Below are 17,508 nucleotides of genomic sequence, written 5' to 3' on the forward strand. Positions count from 1 at the left end.
TTTTCTGGGACAATTTGAAGGATGCCATCACTTTCAGCCATGACAGTATGTCAACGTAGTGAAATTGAGAGTTATAGAGTGTTGATAACAACTCTGATATTATTGTATGTTGAATATTGTACTCTGTAATTACCCTGTTAACCCTGAATGACCCTGTGTAAATCACCTTTATTTTAGCCTAAAATGAATCCCAGGGTTCCACATCTTCCTTGATAGGTCTTGAATGTGAAATTGTTTTTTTAAAATGGGAATAATTAAAAAATAATATTACCCTTTAATCCCATTTAAGTTAATCACAGTCATGCTTATGTAATTGTGGCACATAGTACCATAATTATTTCACATTAAATTCACTGTATTTTTTTAAATACTTAGGTGATCCATCAGTCCTCTTAAAAAATAGAAAAAAAAAATAGAAAAAAAATCTTCCATTTCTCCCATATGATGCATCACATCTATTAGTATGAGAATTCATGAGTCACGCTGAAGCCCGCAGTGAGGTCTTTGCATAGCTTTTGCCACATGCCAATTAGCCCAATGTAGCCTATAATCACCCGATCAGCCAAAGATTTCAGGCTGTGAGTCACTAAAGGAGAAATGTGATAATATGCACAATATGTTACTCAAAGGTTTCCCAAATTTAAAACAAAAACCTAGGGCCCGATTCATTATGCCTGTCATTATACATACCAGTATTAAAGGGTTTGTCCATGTTTGGAATGTGTGACGGGGTTACCGCGACAGAATGGAGCCACAAGACAGCAGCGTTTGATTGCTCCTACTCCAGCGCTAAGAAGAAGCACTTCTTCATTTTAAATGTGTTTATTAGTGACTGTTGTTTGGTTTGTATGCATGGCAATTCCTTATCCTTCTCTGTTTTGGTTCACTCTCCTACCTTCACACCCCAGTGCATTCCTCTGTTATATGTGAGTGAATATTTTGTATGCCTGGAGTTTTCTGTTAGTTGGGTTGATGTACTATGGTGCACAGTAGCGTCCCCTCTTCCCTGGGTGGGGGAAGAGAACAGACGGAGGGCTAACTCAGGACATAAGGCAATGGTGGAGGCCCCGGCATCTTCACCTTCAGAAGTATCCCGGGGAGCTAGGAGAGCTAGGGCGCCCCCTAGTATTAGGGATAGGGAAGTAGCCCCTGGTCTGGGGTCATCCAACAGCTGTGTCGTGACAGGATGAAGGTCTGCAGTCACTGTATCTAACTATGAACAGCACACACACCACAAGTGGTCAGAATTCACTGGTGCCGGAGATGAGACTAGACGTGACACCTGCCAACTAGAAATGCGCAGCCTCGCTCAATACAAATGAATTTATGTAACTTTAGTTACATGTGATATCAAGTCTCAGACACTTGATCATAAAATTTGTGGAATTTGTCTGGATTTATAATTGCACAACTATTGTGGAACTTGGATTTTGCTGCAAAAAAACAAGCACATGACTCCCATGGCCATTTGTGAAGACAAGGATGATCTGCAACCAAAAACCTAGCAGCTGTGGATCACCGCCAATGGCGGCAGACCATGCGGCTGCTTTGGGACCCATGAGCTGGAGGGGCCCGATGTCAATGCCTACACCGCCCCCCTTCGCCTGTCATCACTCGTACTCAGCCTGTCAGTGCCTGCCACGGGACCCATCTGGCCAGCAGCGCGAGGAATGATGATAGAGGAGGGAGCGTCAGCAGATGCTTCCGCCCTCTTCATTCTTCCTCGGTGTCTGACGTCTCACAGCAGCGGGAGCCATGATGTCATTGCAGTGCGTCCACTGTACTGAGATGTGCGGCGCTTCACACCACACATTGAAGAGACTGGAGCATTGGGTGGAACAAGGAGGGGTGAGTAATGTATTTATTTATTTTTAAATCAGTGTTTGGTGGCCATAATATAGTATGGATGACCATGGAGGGTGCATTATACTGTATGGAGGATGATGGATGGCGCATTATACTATATGGAGGACTACATGGGGCACAATATTCTATATGAAACGCTATGTGGGGCCATTATAATATTTGGAGGGCTATGTGGGGGCCATCATACTGTATGCAAGCAATTATACAGTGTGAAGGTTTGTGTGTGGTCCATCATACTGTGTGGATGCCATTATACTGTTTAGAGGGCTAGTGCAGGCCATTATACTGTGTGGAGAGGTGTGGGGCTGTTATACTGTATGTAGGCCCATTATACTGCATGGGGGGCAGTGTGGAGGTCACAGTTGGGGGATCATACAGTGTTGGCGGTCACAATACTTTGACTTAGCAGTTGAGGAGGGGTACAGTAGGGTCATTATACTGTGCATGTGGTGGCTAATGCGGAGGAATTCAGCATCACACTGTTTGGGGGAGACTTTTGTTGGCATCATAATTTAAGGGCAATGACAGAGGAAACTAAAGACTTCAGCAGGAGGAAAAGTATTGTGTAAAAGCTGTAACGTTGTGAGATATGCACTTCTGTGACCCTGACAATTATTATTATTATTTTTGGAGGGGGCCCAATTAGATCTTCTGCTATGGGGCCCCATGATTTCTATGTACGCCCCTGCCTAGCAGTATTCTATTTCTGGAAATTATTGCATTGTGTGCTGCTCCAACACAACCACAGTGACAGTCATTAGATCCATACCTACCAACTTTGAAAGTTAGGAAAAGGGGACACATTCTGTATAACGCCCAGCGGCAATTTTTATGTTAAGCTAAGCCACTTCCGTAACCTTGGCCAGTTCATCATATTTGCTCAAACATATTGCTCCTAGTAAAGCCCATTAGTGTTTCCCATACAGTACGGACTCCCCTCTCATGGCCCCAAGAGTACCCACCACATACAGTATGATGCCCCCTACAAATTCCCTTATATACATTATGATGCCCCTAGAGTACATTCCCTCCAGCACAGTATTATGTCCCAATAGTCCCCCACATTATAATGCCCCCACACAGTATTATGGAATCAACAGAACCCTCCACCCACAATTTGAAGCCCCACTGTCCCCCCACCACACACTATAATGTCCTATGGCCCTCCACACAGTATAATGCCCCCACTTACAGTATAATGCCCTCACACTAGCATCCCATGTGCCTGCATACCTGCTCCACTGACTGAGCTGGTCTTGGTCTCTCCTGCCCAGCCCTGTGACCTGAAGGTCCAAGCATGGCCATCAGTCTCTACGTAGACTTAATGGAGTAGGGATCTGATGGTTCCCTGCTCCACCTTGATATAAAACTGTATCCATGTCCTGAGGACATACGTACCCCCAACTTCTGAGGACAGTGGGACAGCTCCCTAACTTGATGAGCATCCCGCTGGATGCCGGATGGTTGGATGCAATGATTAGATGTGATGTGCGACATTGTGAACTCCATGACACATGACCACAGTTACCACGCAGCATTATAAGCAATGTGACGGACGGATATTTTCTAGGCACCAAAATTTTGTGGAATTTAACCTCCAAATCTGGAAATTCGGACAGTGCTGTCAGGAAGAAAAGGTTTTCGGGATATTTTTTTATGTGGGCTAATCTGTGTATTGTTGGGTCTGTATGACTTTTTTTTTAGTAAAAAAAAAAAAAAAGCTGAAGAAGCAAATGCACAGTGAGTTTCCCATTACACTTTTCATTCCGGATAAACTGATACGAGGTTAACAGATCTGATTGTATTGATTGTCTCACCCTTTTCCTCTGTACAAAAACCATTTGCAGATCAACCATACAAAATCTCAGCCATAATCTTAAAGGGGACACATCACAGCTTGGGAAAGTGGCTATCTAATATAAGTTATAAGGCTACTGTCAAATTTTAAATGGAATCTGTCAGCAGATTGTGTTATGTAATCTGAGAGCAGCATGTTATAGAGACAGGGATCCTGATTCCAGCGATGTGCCACTTACTCAGCTGCATGCTGTCATTTTGATGCAAGTTTTATCTGTTCCAGATCTAGCAGACCTCAGAATTATGAGCCCTGAATAACCCTGCCCACACCATCTGCTGCGGATCTAGCAGACCTCAGAATTCTGAGTCCTGTATAACCCGGCCCACACCACTGATTGGCAGCTTTCTGTCAATATACAGTATACACAGAAAGCTGCCAATCAGAGGTGAGGGTGGCGTTACACAAAGAAGTTGACTAGGAGGCATGAGACACCTAGTCCTGTAGTGATAATCTCCTGCTGATAAAATAGTGATTTTATTGAAACAGAAACACACAGCCGAATAAGTGACACATCGCTGGAATCAGGGTCTCAGCCACTACATCATATTGCTCTCAGATTACATACAAAAACCTGCTGATAGATTCCCTTCAGCTAATGATCTTTGTCTTCATGTTTAAAGCCCCTGTACACTTTATATAAGTTGTTCAGACCCTCTAATTTTGTATGGGAGCCTCCGAATCTACCTGAACAAGAGGGAAGAATTGGTAATTTTTAACATTATTGCATGAACCTATTGCTTTCCTGAGAAATAACCTGCCAGGAGGGAAGTCTGGTGGTGACTTTTGGTGCATTTAAACCATCGGGAACGAGCTTTCCTAGAATATTCGTTCAGTGTAAACAGGCTGGCAATCACCCAACAAGTGATCAAGTGAAATTATGTTTCAGCTTACATTTCTGTATCAAAAAAGTAATTCTTGGCAGGAAAAATGCTTTATTAAAATGTTTGAAAAACGATTCAAAAACGCTGTAAGCATTGACATACAGTTGATATGAAACTGCTTCGAATCTGAAAAAAAAAGCGACTTATTCCCTTTGCTGGGACAGTAACGTGCTGCATTTTGCGCAGAGTAAAGCGGCAAATAAGTGATGTGTGAACGTACCCAAGGGAGCAGACACACACACGTGTGACATCTCCGAGAGCTGTTCCATACTTTATCCGACAATACTCAGACCCAGAGTCTCACAGATCCATTCACACATCCGAGAACCTCAGAGCATGTCCTGCACGGATCCGATGCGGAGGAGCAGGATAGATATACTCAGCAGGTCTGTGTACTGTTCGATAAAAAATCAGACGGCTCACAGCCATTGACCCGGGTGCGAGAATGCAGCCTAAAGGCTTGTTCACACGAACGTATTACACGTCTATGTGCAGAAAAGATGGCGAAGGAACAGCACACTCAACTCACACACAAACCAATTGCATGTAAAACATCACAGCATTTATCTAAGAATCAGATATTAAACTCAATGGTAGCATTAAAGACCACCGTCCATATGGCCCCGCGATTCACAGGTCCATTTATTAACATACTACATTTAATTTGACCATAAGGAGGAATGGAAATGAAGATGAAAAATCTATTTTTTTTTCAGAGTGAAATACGGACAATTTTACATATTCTTGTCTGAAAACTCTGAACCTAAGGGTACATGCGGCACTTTGGATAGAGTGCATGTCCGCAACAATCAGCAACAAGGTGTACCCAATCACTAACAAAGTGTACCCAATCAGGATGGACCCTAACTCTTGTAGCTCACCTCGCTATGTGCCAGTGGACTCAATAGATGGGGGCAGATCAGGACCAACACCTGCCCTTGTAAGGGCTGTCCCACACGTCCAGATAATTCCGGTACCGGAATAAATCGGTACCGGAGTTATCCGTGTCCGTGTGCCTGGGAACTCACGGAGGCCATACCTGCGGCACACGTGTGCCGCCCGTATGGCGAGTGGGTACCACACGGAGCGTGTGGTACCCACTCTGCATGGTGCTGAAGCTGCGATTCATATCATCCCTGCAGCAACGTTTGCTGCAGGGAAAATATGAAGAATAGTGTTTAAAATAAAGATCCATGTGTCCGCCGCCCCCCCACCCCCTGTGCGCCCCCCCCGCTGGTCAGAAAATACTCACCCGGATCCCCCCGTCGGCAGTCGCTCCTTCCTGGTCTGGCCGCGGCTTACTGTATGCGGTCACGTGGGGCCGCTCATTTACACTCATGAATAGGCGGCTCCGCCCCTATTGGAGGTGGAGCCACATATTCATGAGTGTAATCGGCCGCATACAGTAGGAGGCGCGGCCAGACCAGGAAGGAGCGACAGCCGACGGGGGACCCGGATAAGTATTTTCTGACCAGCGGGGGGGGGGCGCACAGGGGGTGGGGGGGCGGCGGACACATGGATCTTTAGTTTAAACACTATCATTCATATTTTCTCTGTAGCAAACGGTGCTACAGGGAACATATGAATGGCGGCTTCAGCACCATGTGGGGGGGACAGCGCTTACTGTAGCGCTGTCTCCGGCACGCCACACGGACCCCAGACGGAGAATGTCCGTGTGAGGTGCGTGTTTTACACGGACCCATTGACTCTATTGGGTCCGTGTAATCCGTGCGCTCCCACGAACACTGACATGTCTCCGTGTTTGGCACACGGAGACACGGTCCGCACACGGTCCGCACAAAATCAATGACATCTGAACAGATGCATTGATTTTTATGGGTCTACGTGTGTCAGTGTCTCCGGTACGGGAGGAAACTGTCACCTCACGTACCGGAGCCACTGACGTGTGAAACCGGCCTAAGGCTGTATAGACAGATGCACAGCCCAAAATGGAGGAGCCGCTCCCCTGTATGAACAAGGTACAAGAAACTAAGGCTAGTTTCACACTAGCGTTAACTGCATTACGTCGCAAATCCGTTTTTTTGCCGAAAAAACGGATGCGTCAAAAAAGTGAAAAACGGTGACAAACGTATGCCACGCATCCAGCATTTCGACGGATCCGTCGCAAATCCGCTAAACGTTTCCGTCGAAAATACTGGATGCGTTGCATACGTTGCATCCGTTTTTACCATCCGTTGCATCCGTTTTTACGACGGATCCGTTTTTAAAATGGGAGGCTCCCAAATTTGATTGGCTACTGGAAAATATGGAAAACTATATAATTACTGTTTTTACAGCCCATCTTTGAGGGTTTTAGTTTTGTGGCAGCGATGGAAGGTGTTCTTGTGAGGATTGCACTTAAATACGTGGCACTTATATACGTGGCACTTAAATACGTGGCACTTAAATACGTGGCACTGAAATACGTGGCACTGAAATACGTGGCACTTAAATACGTGGCACTTAAATACGTGGCACTTATATACGTGGCACTTAAATACGTGGCACTTAAATACGTGCCACGTATATAAGTGCCACGTATTTCAGTGCCACATATTTCAGTGCCACGTATTTCAGTGCCACGTATATAAGTGCCACGTATTTAAGTGCCACGTATTTAAGTGCCACGTATTTCAGTGCCACGTATCACGTATTTAAGTGCCACGTATTTAAGTGCCACGTATTTAAGTGCCACGTATATAAGTGCAACGTATTTAAGTGCCACGTATTTCAGTGCCACGTATCACGTATTTAAGTGCCACGTATTTAAGTGCCACGTATTTAAGTGCCACGTATATAAGTGCCACGTATATAAGTGCCACGTATATAAGTGCCACGTATTTCAGTGCCACGTATTTCAGTGCCACGTATCACGTATTTAAGTGCCACGTATATACGTGGCCATATATGTGGGGTTGAAGGCCCAGGCCAGGTTTATATAGATTTGGGGGTGTCTGGCCATTTGGCAACAAAATCCAGCTTCTGAGCATGCTCAGTGTAAAAAAACGTATTGCAGCGCTGCATTGCGTCGTACGACGTGTCCCGACGCATCCGTCGCTCATAGGCTTCCATTGTAGCCAACGACGCATGCCGCAGGATGCGTCGCGACACGTTTTTTAGGCGGAGACAAAAAACGCTACAAGCAACGTTTTTTGCCGACGACGTATCGCCAAATTTCGACGCATCCGTCGTAAAACGTACACGACGTATGTCAATCCGTCGCAATACGTCGCCAATACAAGTCTATGGGGAAAAAACGCATCCAGCAAAAACTTTTGCTGGATGCGTTTTTTCGGAAAAAAGACGTTTTGAGACGTAATGCAGTTAACGCTAGTGTGAAAGTAGCCTTAAGCAAATCTGAAGAAATGGGCCGGCAAACATGTTGGTATGTCTAGGTGCATATTCACACTGTGGCCGTTTAACCCCTATGTGACAGGGCCAATTTTTGCAATTCTGACCACAGTCACTTTACGAAGTTATAGCTCTGGAACGCTTCAACCTATTCTACTGATTCTGACTGTTTTTCGTGACATATTGCACTTCATGTTAGTGGTAAAATTTCTTTGATATAACTTGCGTTTATTTATGAAAAAAATGGAAATTTGGCAAAAATGTTGAAAATTTTGCAATTTTCTAAATTTAATTTTTGTACCCTTAAATCAGAGAGTCATATTGCACAAAATAGTTAGTAAATAACATTTCCCACATGTCAACTTTACATTAGCACAATTTTGGAAACATAATATTTTTTGTTAGGAAGTTATAAGGGTTAAAAGTTGACCAGCGATTTCTCATTTTTCAAACAAAATTTACAAAACCATTTTTTTAGGGACCATCTCACATTTGAAGTGAGTTTGGGGTCAATAAAACACAAAATACCCAAAAGTGACACCATTCTAAAAACTGCACCCCTCAAAACACAAAACTACATTCAAGAAGTTTATTAACCCTTCAGGTGCTTCATGAGAACTAAAGCAATGTGGAAGGAAAAAATGAACATTTTATTGTTTTCACAAAAAATTTACTTTGGAACTAATTTTTTTACATTTTCATAAGGGTATCAGGAGAAAATGGACCACAAAATGTGTTGTGCAATTTCTCCTGAGTACGCCGATACCCCATATGTGGGAGAAACCACTGTTTGGGTGCATGGCATGACTTTTTGAATGCAAAATTGACTGGAATCAATGGTGGCGCCATGTCGCATTTGGAGACCCCCTGATGTACCTAAACAGTGGAAACCCCCCAATTCTAACTCCGACCCTAACCCCAACACACCCCTAACCCTAATCCCAACCCTAACTGTAATCCTAACCATAACTGCAACACTAACCCTAGCCCCAACCCTAACTTTATCCCAACCTTAACTTTAGCCCAACCTTAACTTTAGCCCCAACCCTAACCCTAGCCCCAACCCTAACCCTAACTTTAGCCCAACCCTAACTTTAGACAAACCTTAACTTTAGCCCCAACTGCAGGGTATTGTAGCCCAACTCCAACCCTAATGGAAAAATGGAAATAAATGCATTTTTTTATTTTTACCTAACTAAGGGGGTAATAAAGAGGGTTTGATTTACTATTTTTTTTTATTTTGATCACTGTGATAGGGTCTATCACAGTGATCAAAATGAGCCAATAAGAAAAATTTCCTATTGTAGCCGGGTGCCGGCAGATCTCGGCAGGCGCACTGTGCATGTGCCCGCCATATTCTTCCCAGAAGATGACGCTAGGGACTTCACGGGGGATTGCAGGGACTCCGGAGGTACTGGGGTGGGGATCGGGGGACCCCATTTCTCTCTCCTCTGATGTGCGATCACATCAGAGGAGCGAGAAATTAAATGGTAAATCTTAATTTTTTTTTGCGGTCGCCGTTATTCCGTTGGTAAAAAAACGACCCGAATCATGTTCTCTGGGGTCTCAGCTACCCCCAGTAGCTGAGACCCCGAAGATTTTCCAACCCTGGGGGTCGCTATACACTTATCTCTCAGAACCGTTAAAAAGTGACGCTGGGCATAAGTACCCTTAATTGCCACCGTTAAAAGGCGTATCGGCGGTCGTTAAGGGGTTAACAGAACCAAGGATCAAAACAAAATGAGCAAATAACCTGCAGTAAATCAATAAGTAAATAGTAATAGTACCTGTAATTAGCATAGGTGCACTTTGGTGGTGATTGGGCGCACCTTGCCGCGGTGGGATGGCTTTTACGTTCTTTTGATCAAAATATTGTCATCCAAATCCCGTAAGTTATTTACACGTATTATTACTATTTACTGACTGCAGGGTATTTGCTCACTTTGTTTTTAGCTTAGATTCTGTCTGCCTCAGTGTGAATGTGCGCCTGCACAGTGTCCTTCTAGATGTTAGGGCCCATTTCTTCGGATTTTAATCATCTGAACGCAGCTGATAGAGTGTGAACTGCAACCGACAAACAACTCTACTATAAGGATTTACAACCCATGAGGAAGACGAGAAGACCTATTGGTGTCAATGGAGGCTCAGACGGATGCCTTCTTCTCTAAGATTGGCCAGGATTACGTGTGAAAACCCCGTTAAGTCCTACAGCTGTAATGGGGGATGTTCAATAAGGGAAACCCCAGTCCACATTTCTTATTAGGGTATATGGCCATCATAGAAGATGCAGTAAAGGGCAGCAAAAAAGGAGGAAAACACATAAAAAGGGAAATAGGTGCAGGATAGAAGCTGTGCAGACTGATACATACGGATCTGACATCCAGCCTGTACTACTGAGAGGGACGCTCCCACAAAACTCTGAAGGTGGGATCATGTTGCCAGCTGTCTATCACTGGGTGTGAAAATGAGCAAAGAAATCTAGTGCAATTTAGTAACTAAAAGTGATCACTAACCTATGCAAAAACTACAAATCAGGGGTGGAGAATCCCTTTAAATCCAATCTGGATATAAAAATCCGCAATAAACCGTGATTACAATCGATTACTTGATTGAGAAGGATAAGTTCACATAGATGAGGAGAGGGGACAGAAAAAAAAAAGATTTTTCAGAATTTGCCTCAAATTCTGGTTCAAATTTGACACAGTTATGTAATGGAGACTAATTGGGGGCAGATTTCTTTCTGCAGAGTGGAAATTAGCGCAACACTATAGCTGTGACTACTCCCTAATAAACACAACGTGCAGCTATAGGCGCCATATGGACACGGATTGATATTAGTGCCCACACTGCGGGGACCGTCAGCACGGAGCACAGCCTCCGGCCCGGGGTCTCACCCCACTGACTGCCTCCCCTAAAGCTACCGGGTTATACAGCGCCCCGTCTCTACCTAACTTCTGCACGTCCCGCCCACTACACGCATGGTTGGCAGCCAACAGCGCTCTGATTGGCTAGCCGCACCGACCCGAGCCACGCTGTCTTGGCCATATCTTCTTTTGATTGGCTAAAAAATCCACTCTGTCTTGTGACTGGCTGCGAGTTGCTGTCAGTCGGCTGGGTCTAGTCCCCTTCGTTATTTTCCGTCGCGGTCAGAGCTGGAGGGGGGACGATGCGCTGCTGCCTCCACAGGAGCCTCCGCCGCCACCGCTGACTGACACACGGCAGCCTACGCCTCGGTGACTGGAAGCAGGCTTCTGGGAACGGATAGGCCGAGGAGGAATCCCCGGGGTGGTGGTGGAAAGGAATCCGGAATTGACTGCCGAGGGCGGGGAAAAGATTGGAATTGGAGGCCGGGGTCTGGGCCGCGCACTGTTACCGGGGGTCTGCGCTCCGCTTGGATACTGGTAACATCTAGTGCATCAACGGTAAGTGATCTAGATCGTAACGATCCGTCCTGTGCGCGACATCGCCGGCGACTCCAACCTGCGCCGCGCGGACTTCATTGTGGGCTTCCTCGGCAGAGACGGAGCCAGCCCTTGTGGTAGAGCGACCAGATCGGACGATCCGGAGTCGGTGCCGGATTCTATCAGTGTGATCGTATCGGGACGGTTACTGAAAGCAGCTACGATTTGATCGTTTTCTTCTATTCTGTGATCTAGATGAGGAGACGATCCTGTACAATCTGATCGTACAATCACAGCAGATCTGCGACTATAGGTGATAGCGGCAGATGTATAGATTGGGGACGAACGATCCTGGGAGAATCTGTCCATCCCCAGACTTCATATCTGCGAGATAATGATTGCACGGATCAGATTGTATGAGGGGGAGGATGATGGTAGTAGGTCTAGATGAGTGCTCCCTGTGTATGAGGGTCCTGATTCTGCTAAAGGGGGGATGGAATGGCATCTTTTTTTCTCTGAGGATGATGGGAATGAAGTATCTTTTATGGATGGTTTTGGGGGGTCACCGCCTGGTCACTTGGTATAGGGGGGGGGTCACCGTCTGGTCACTTGGTATAGGGGGGGGGTCACCGCCTGGTCACTTGGTATAGGGAGGGGTCACCGCCTGGTCACTTGGTATAGGGGAGGGTCACCGCCTGGTCACTAGGTATTGGGGGGGGCGGTCACCGCCTGGTCACTAGGTATTGGGGGGGGCGGTCACCGCCTGGTCACTAGGTATTGGGGGGGGGGGGGTTCACCGCCTGGTCACTTGGTATTGGGGGGGGGGTTCACCGCCTGGTCACTTAGTATTGGGGGGATCACCGCCTGGTCACTTGGTATTGGGGGGATCACCGCCTGGTCACTTGGTATGGGGGGGGGGTGTCACCGCCTGGTCACTTGGTATAGGGAGGGGGTCACCGCCTGGTCACTAGGTATGGGGGGGGTCACTGCCTGGTCACTTGGTATTGGGGGGGTCACTGCCTGGTCACTTGGTATTGGGGGGGTCACTGCCTGGTCACTTGGTATTGGGGGGGGTCACCGCCTGGTCACTTGGTATTGGGGGGGGTCACCGCCTGGTCACTTGGTATTGGGGGGGGTCACCGCCTGGTCACTTGGTATTGGGGGGGGGGTCACCGCCTGGTCACTTGGTTTTGGGGGGGGGGGGTCACCGCCTGGTCACTTGGTATTGGGGGGGGGTCACCGCCTGGTCACTTGGTATTGGGGGGGGTCACCGCCTGGTCCCTTGACATTAGGGAGGTCACCGCCTGGTCACTTGCCATATCTGTATCAGTCTTTGCCCTTCAACTTTTAAAGGGGCTGTCCACGTTTTGGGGACAGTTTAAATACTTGTATTTGTGGCTAAAATCCTATTTTGCCTTTGGGTTTGGTTACATAGTCTGCCTTCTACTGCCTCTACATTGTACTGTCCATTACTGCTGCACAGTGAGATGAGAACAGTCAGCGAGCTCCTTCTGTCTCACAGGAGTGTCTGTAACACTTTTTTTTTTTCTCTGAGCTTCTTTCCGCTGATTTATGACCACCGATCACATCAATGTTGAATGTGCAGGAAAATAAAAGAGCCTGGGAAAGCCAAATGGTGCAAAATGTGTAATTAAATCAAACTGCTGTGATGATTTTTAACCAAAGATACAAGCAATTAAGTCCAAAGGTGTCCGGACCACTTCAGTATGTGGAATGATTTGTGCCCCCCATTCTCCTGCAGCACAGGCTGTTTTCTTGCCTGGACTCCACAGTAAGTCAGATATCTAGAATTCAACTCCGAATTCCGTCCGATAATCTCAGATTGTACAAGTCGGGGGACAGTGGAAATCTAATTAGTAGAACCAGAAATATTTACCCTCAGATCCCCCTTTATCTCCTGTGTATAGTGGAGTATAAACTTTCCTAATGGGGACAGGGCTGGGGGGTATTGAATAATTTTTATTTTGTTTTCTCTGAGAAGCATTTACAGTAGTTACATTATTATTGCGGGGATCTTCCTGTTCACTTATCCTTTGCAATATTGGTATTGCAGTCCCTCACCTTTTTAATAGCTGTTTTATTAGTGAATTGTGCCCCTGATTCTCCCTTGGCACATGCTTATATCTCTAGGTGCCCCCGATTCTCCCTTGGAACAAGCTTATATCTCTAGGTGCCCCCCGATTCTCCCTTGGAACAAGCTTATATCTCTAGGTGCCCCCCTGATTCTCCCTTGGAACAAGCTTATATCTCTAGGTGCCCCCCGATTCTCCCTTGGAACAAGCTTACATCTCTAGGTGCCCCCCGATTCTCCCTTGGCACATGCTTATATCTCTAGGTGCCCCCCCGATTCTCCCTTGGCACATGCTTATATCTCTAGGTGCCCCCCCTGATTCTCCCTTGACAGAAGCTTATATCTCTAGGTGCCCCCCCTGATTCTCCCTTGACAGAAGCTTATATCTCTAGGTGCCCCCCCTGATTCTCCCTTGACAGAAGCTTATATCTCTAGGTGCCCCCCCTGATTCTCCCTTGACAGAAGCTTATATCTCTAGGTGCCCCCCCGGTTCTCCCTTGGCACAAGCTTATATCTCTAGGTGCCCCCCCCCCCCCCCCCCCGGTTCTCCCTTGGCACATGCTTATTTCTCTAGGTGCCCCCCCCCCGGTTCTCCCTTGGCACATGCTTATATCTGTAGGTGCCCCCCTGACTCTCCCTTGGCACATGCTTATATCTCTAGGTGCCCCCCCGATTCTCCCTTGGCACATGCTTATATCTCTAGGTGCCCCCCCCCGGTTCTCCCTTGGCACATGCCTATATCTCTAGGTGCCCCCCCGATTCTCCCTTGGCACATGCTTATATCTCTAGGTGCCCTCCGAAGGTCCCTTGGCACAAGCGGTGCCCCCTGATGTGGTGGTCTCCCTGCCCGTCACTCTACAGCCATTTACCATGGTGGTTCCTCTGCAGTGTTCAGGGCTGACTCCTTTCTTGCCGGCTTTCTCCTGCCTGAACCCCACTTTGTCACCTCTCCCACAGAATGCCTCCTCTGCCCCAGTCTTCTTGCACCCAGCACTAGATGTAGATGGGGGGCTGTGCTCTCCCTGCACCCTCCTTTCACGTTTTCGTCTTTCTTTGCTTTCCCTATCCTTTCTGTTCCTTGCTCTGTGATTTTCCGTCAGATCGGTTTTGACACCACTCCCTTCTCTGTTTACTAAATTTGTGGGTAATGTGATTTTTTTTTTTCTGCTAATTGTTTTGTGGTTGAGGCCTGGCAAAGCGAGGTGCCATCCATACTGTTCCTTATAAATGATTGGCATACAGTGCTGGTACGCAGGTGATCAGTGATGCTGTCGTCTTTGTGTTGTACCCAGGTTTGTTTGGTTTTGGTGTCACAGAATGATTCTGGTATCATACTGAAATCTGCCCTTTTCTTGCAGTTCAGTTTTAGGCCATGTGCACACGTTCAGGATTGTTAGCGTTTTTTTCGCGTTTTTTCGCTATAAAAACGTGATAAAAACGCGAAAAAAAACGCTTACATAAGCCTCCTATTATTTACAGGGTATTCCGCATTTTTGGTGCAAATGTTGCGATTTTTTCCGCGAAAAAATCGCATAGCGGAAAAAAAAGCAACATGTTCATTAAAAATGCGGAATTGCAGGGATTCCGCACACCTAGGGGTCCATTGATCTGCTTACTTCCCGCACGGGGCTGTGCACACCATGCGGGAAGTAAGCAGATTATATGCGGTTGGTACCCAGGGTGGAGGAGAGGAGACTCTCCTCCACGCACTGGGCACCATATAAGTGGTCAAAAAATAAGAAATAAAATAATAAACAGTCCTATACTCACCCTCGATGTCTTGCCGCCTCCTCGCACGCTGCCGTTCGGTTTCTGTACCTGGTGTGCGCTGAAGGACCTCGCCGAATGACGTCACTGTCCTGTGATTGGTCGTGAGCGGTCATGTGACCGCTCACGTGACCGTGACGTCACGGGAGGTCCTGTGCGCACAGACCAGCTATACGCAACGGACGCCGGTGAGATGTCTGGGTGAGTATAAGCATTTTTTTATTTTTTTTATTATTTTTAAACATTCTATCTTTTACTATAGATGCTGCATAAGCTGCATCTATAGTAAAAAGTTGGTCACACTTGTCAAACGCTATGTTTGACAAGTGTGACCAACCTGTCAGTCAGTTTTCCAAGCGATGCTACAGATCGCAGGGAAAACTTTAGCATTCTGCAAGCTAATTACGCTTGCAGAATGCTAAAAAAACGCGAAAAAAACGGAAAAAAAACGCAAAAAAAAAAATGCGGATTTCTTGCAGAAAATTTCCGGTTTTCTTCAGGAATTTTCTGCAAGAAATCCGCAACGTGTGCACATACCCTTAGACCTGATGTAAAGTCTGGAGTTCGGAGCCGGCACACTGGCATTGCCCCGGCGGTTCTGCATTGTGAAACACCAGTAATACTTCTACCCACCCTGTTCTCTGGATAGTGTAGCGCCATAATATTCACCCACATTGGCCTGCATGTGGCTAATTCACACTCCCCTGATTGTATCCAGTCCCATAGACATGACCCCTGACACAGCAGTGATAAGAGGGTCTCTATTACTGATGACAAATTGTACAACTGCCCCTATAACAAAGGCGCCGTCAGATGCCCAAATACATGGGAGCGAGATCTGAGCGCAGTGCACGGACTGGCTGGCGGTTCTCCGAATCCGAGTGTGACATCATGAGCAGCTGTCACGTGCGGGAGTACCGACGGCCCAGTCCGTGCACTGCGGTCAGATCTCGCTCCCATTTATATGGCGTCTGACTTTGCCCATGCAAAAATTATACGATGGTTAGCACTCAACAGAAGTGGAGATGACGGTGCTAGTGAAGGGAACAAATTGCTCCAAAGTCACTGAATTGAAAAGATCACTGCACACGTACAAGAAAAATTTATGCTTGCAGGTGAAAGTTTATTTATAGTGGTTGTGAAATCAAGCGACTGGTAAATTAACGTTTCGGCTAATACATAGCCTTGGTCACAACGTCGCTAGTATGCAGAATAAAGTTTCCATTCAGGGTTGAACAGGTGCTGATAAGAGGTTATGTCCACGTAGTTTCCATGGAACCCAAGTGGTTAGGGCTAAAGGATTGCTCCTTAGGACAATACAGCGGATGGCTGTCAAGGTCTTGTACCCAAAGCCTGTACAGGTATGGAGTCCAGGATTGGCAATGCTTTCAAAGGTACTTTAAAGGTTGCGGCGCCCCTGCCTGGTGAAAACGATATGTCCACGAAAGGCCTGTCAGTGTGCTACTGACATAATGAAAGAGCCCTCTGGGGATTGCTAAGCGTCTGGCGGTGATTTGTAGAAATCCTGACACAGCCGTGTCTAGGTATGTGCTGGCGCTGGCGTCTGAGCTCCCCAATTAGTCCGGTGCTGACACTCCTGTGTCCTGCAGTGTGGACCATGTAGACTACATGGTCCACACTGCAGGACACAGGAGTGTCAGCACCGGACTAATTGGGGAGCTCAGACGCCAGCGCCAGCACATACCTAGACACGGCTGTGTCAGGATTTCTACAAATCACCGCCAGACGCTTAGCAATCCCCAGAGGGCTCTTTCATTATGTCAGTAGCACACTGACAGGCCTTTCGTGGACATATCGTTTTCACCAGGCAGGGGCGCCGCAACCTTTAAAGTACCTTTGAAAGCATTGCCAATCCTGGACTCCATACCTGTACAGGCTTTGGGTACAAGACCTTGACTTTGCCCATGGGCTGCGTACGGACCGCACCTCAACTGGTGACAGCCAGCTGCCGATTGAAAGATTTCTCGGAGGTGTAACAGAGGAACAGCATGATGCCAAGTCCTTAGCAAAGCTGTAGAAGTATTAGTATAGTAGTAGGGGCGCAAGGGTGGCCCTGTGCGCTGGGGTGGGTAGGGGTGGCCCTGTGGGTAGGGGCGGTGCAGTGCACTGGGGTGGGTAGGGGCGGCGCTGTGTGCAGGGGTGGGTAGGGGCGGCGCTGTGTGCAGGGGTGGGTAGGGGCGGCGCTGTGTGCAGGGGTGGGTAGAGGCGCGGCGCTGTGTGCAGGGGTGGGTAGGGGCGGCGCTGTGTGCAGGGGTGGGTAGGGGCGGCGCT

The 17,508-nt window shown here is 47.1% G+C and overlaps 1 protein-coding gene across 3 annotated transcripts in view; it reads left to right on the forward strand.

The window, feature by feature from the left end:
* Positions 1 to 11,041: 11,041 nt before the first annotated feature.
* Positions 11,042 to 17,508, forward strand: part of SOCS5 (suppressor of cytokine signaling 5) — a 123,246-nt gene continuing 116,779 nt past the window's right edge. For all 3 annotated transcript variants that reach the window (XR_013221015.1, XM_077282421.1, XM_077282422.1), the window contains exon 1: positions 11,042 to 11,378. The gene's annotated coding sequence lies outside the window, so the exon portion shown is untranslated. The remainder of the gene's footprint in view (positions 11,379 to 17,508) is intronic.

Source organism: Ranitomeya variabilis, chromosome 2, assembly GCF_051348905.1.
Source record: "Ranitomeya variabilis isolate aRanVar5 chromosome 2, aRanVar5.hap1, whole genome shotgun sequence".
Taxonomy (NCBI): Eukaryota; Metazoa; Chordata; class Amphibia; order Anura; family Dendrobatidae; genus Ranitomeya; species Ranitomeya variabilis.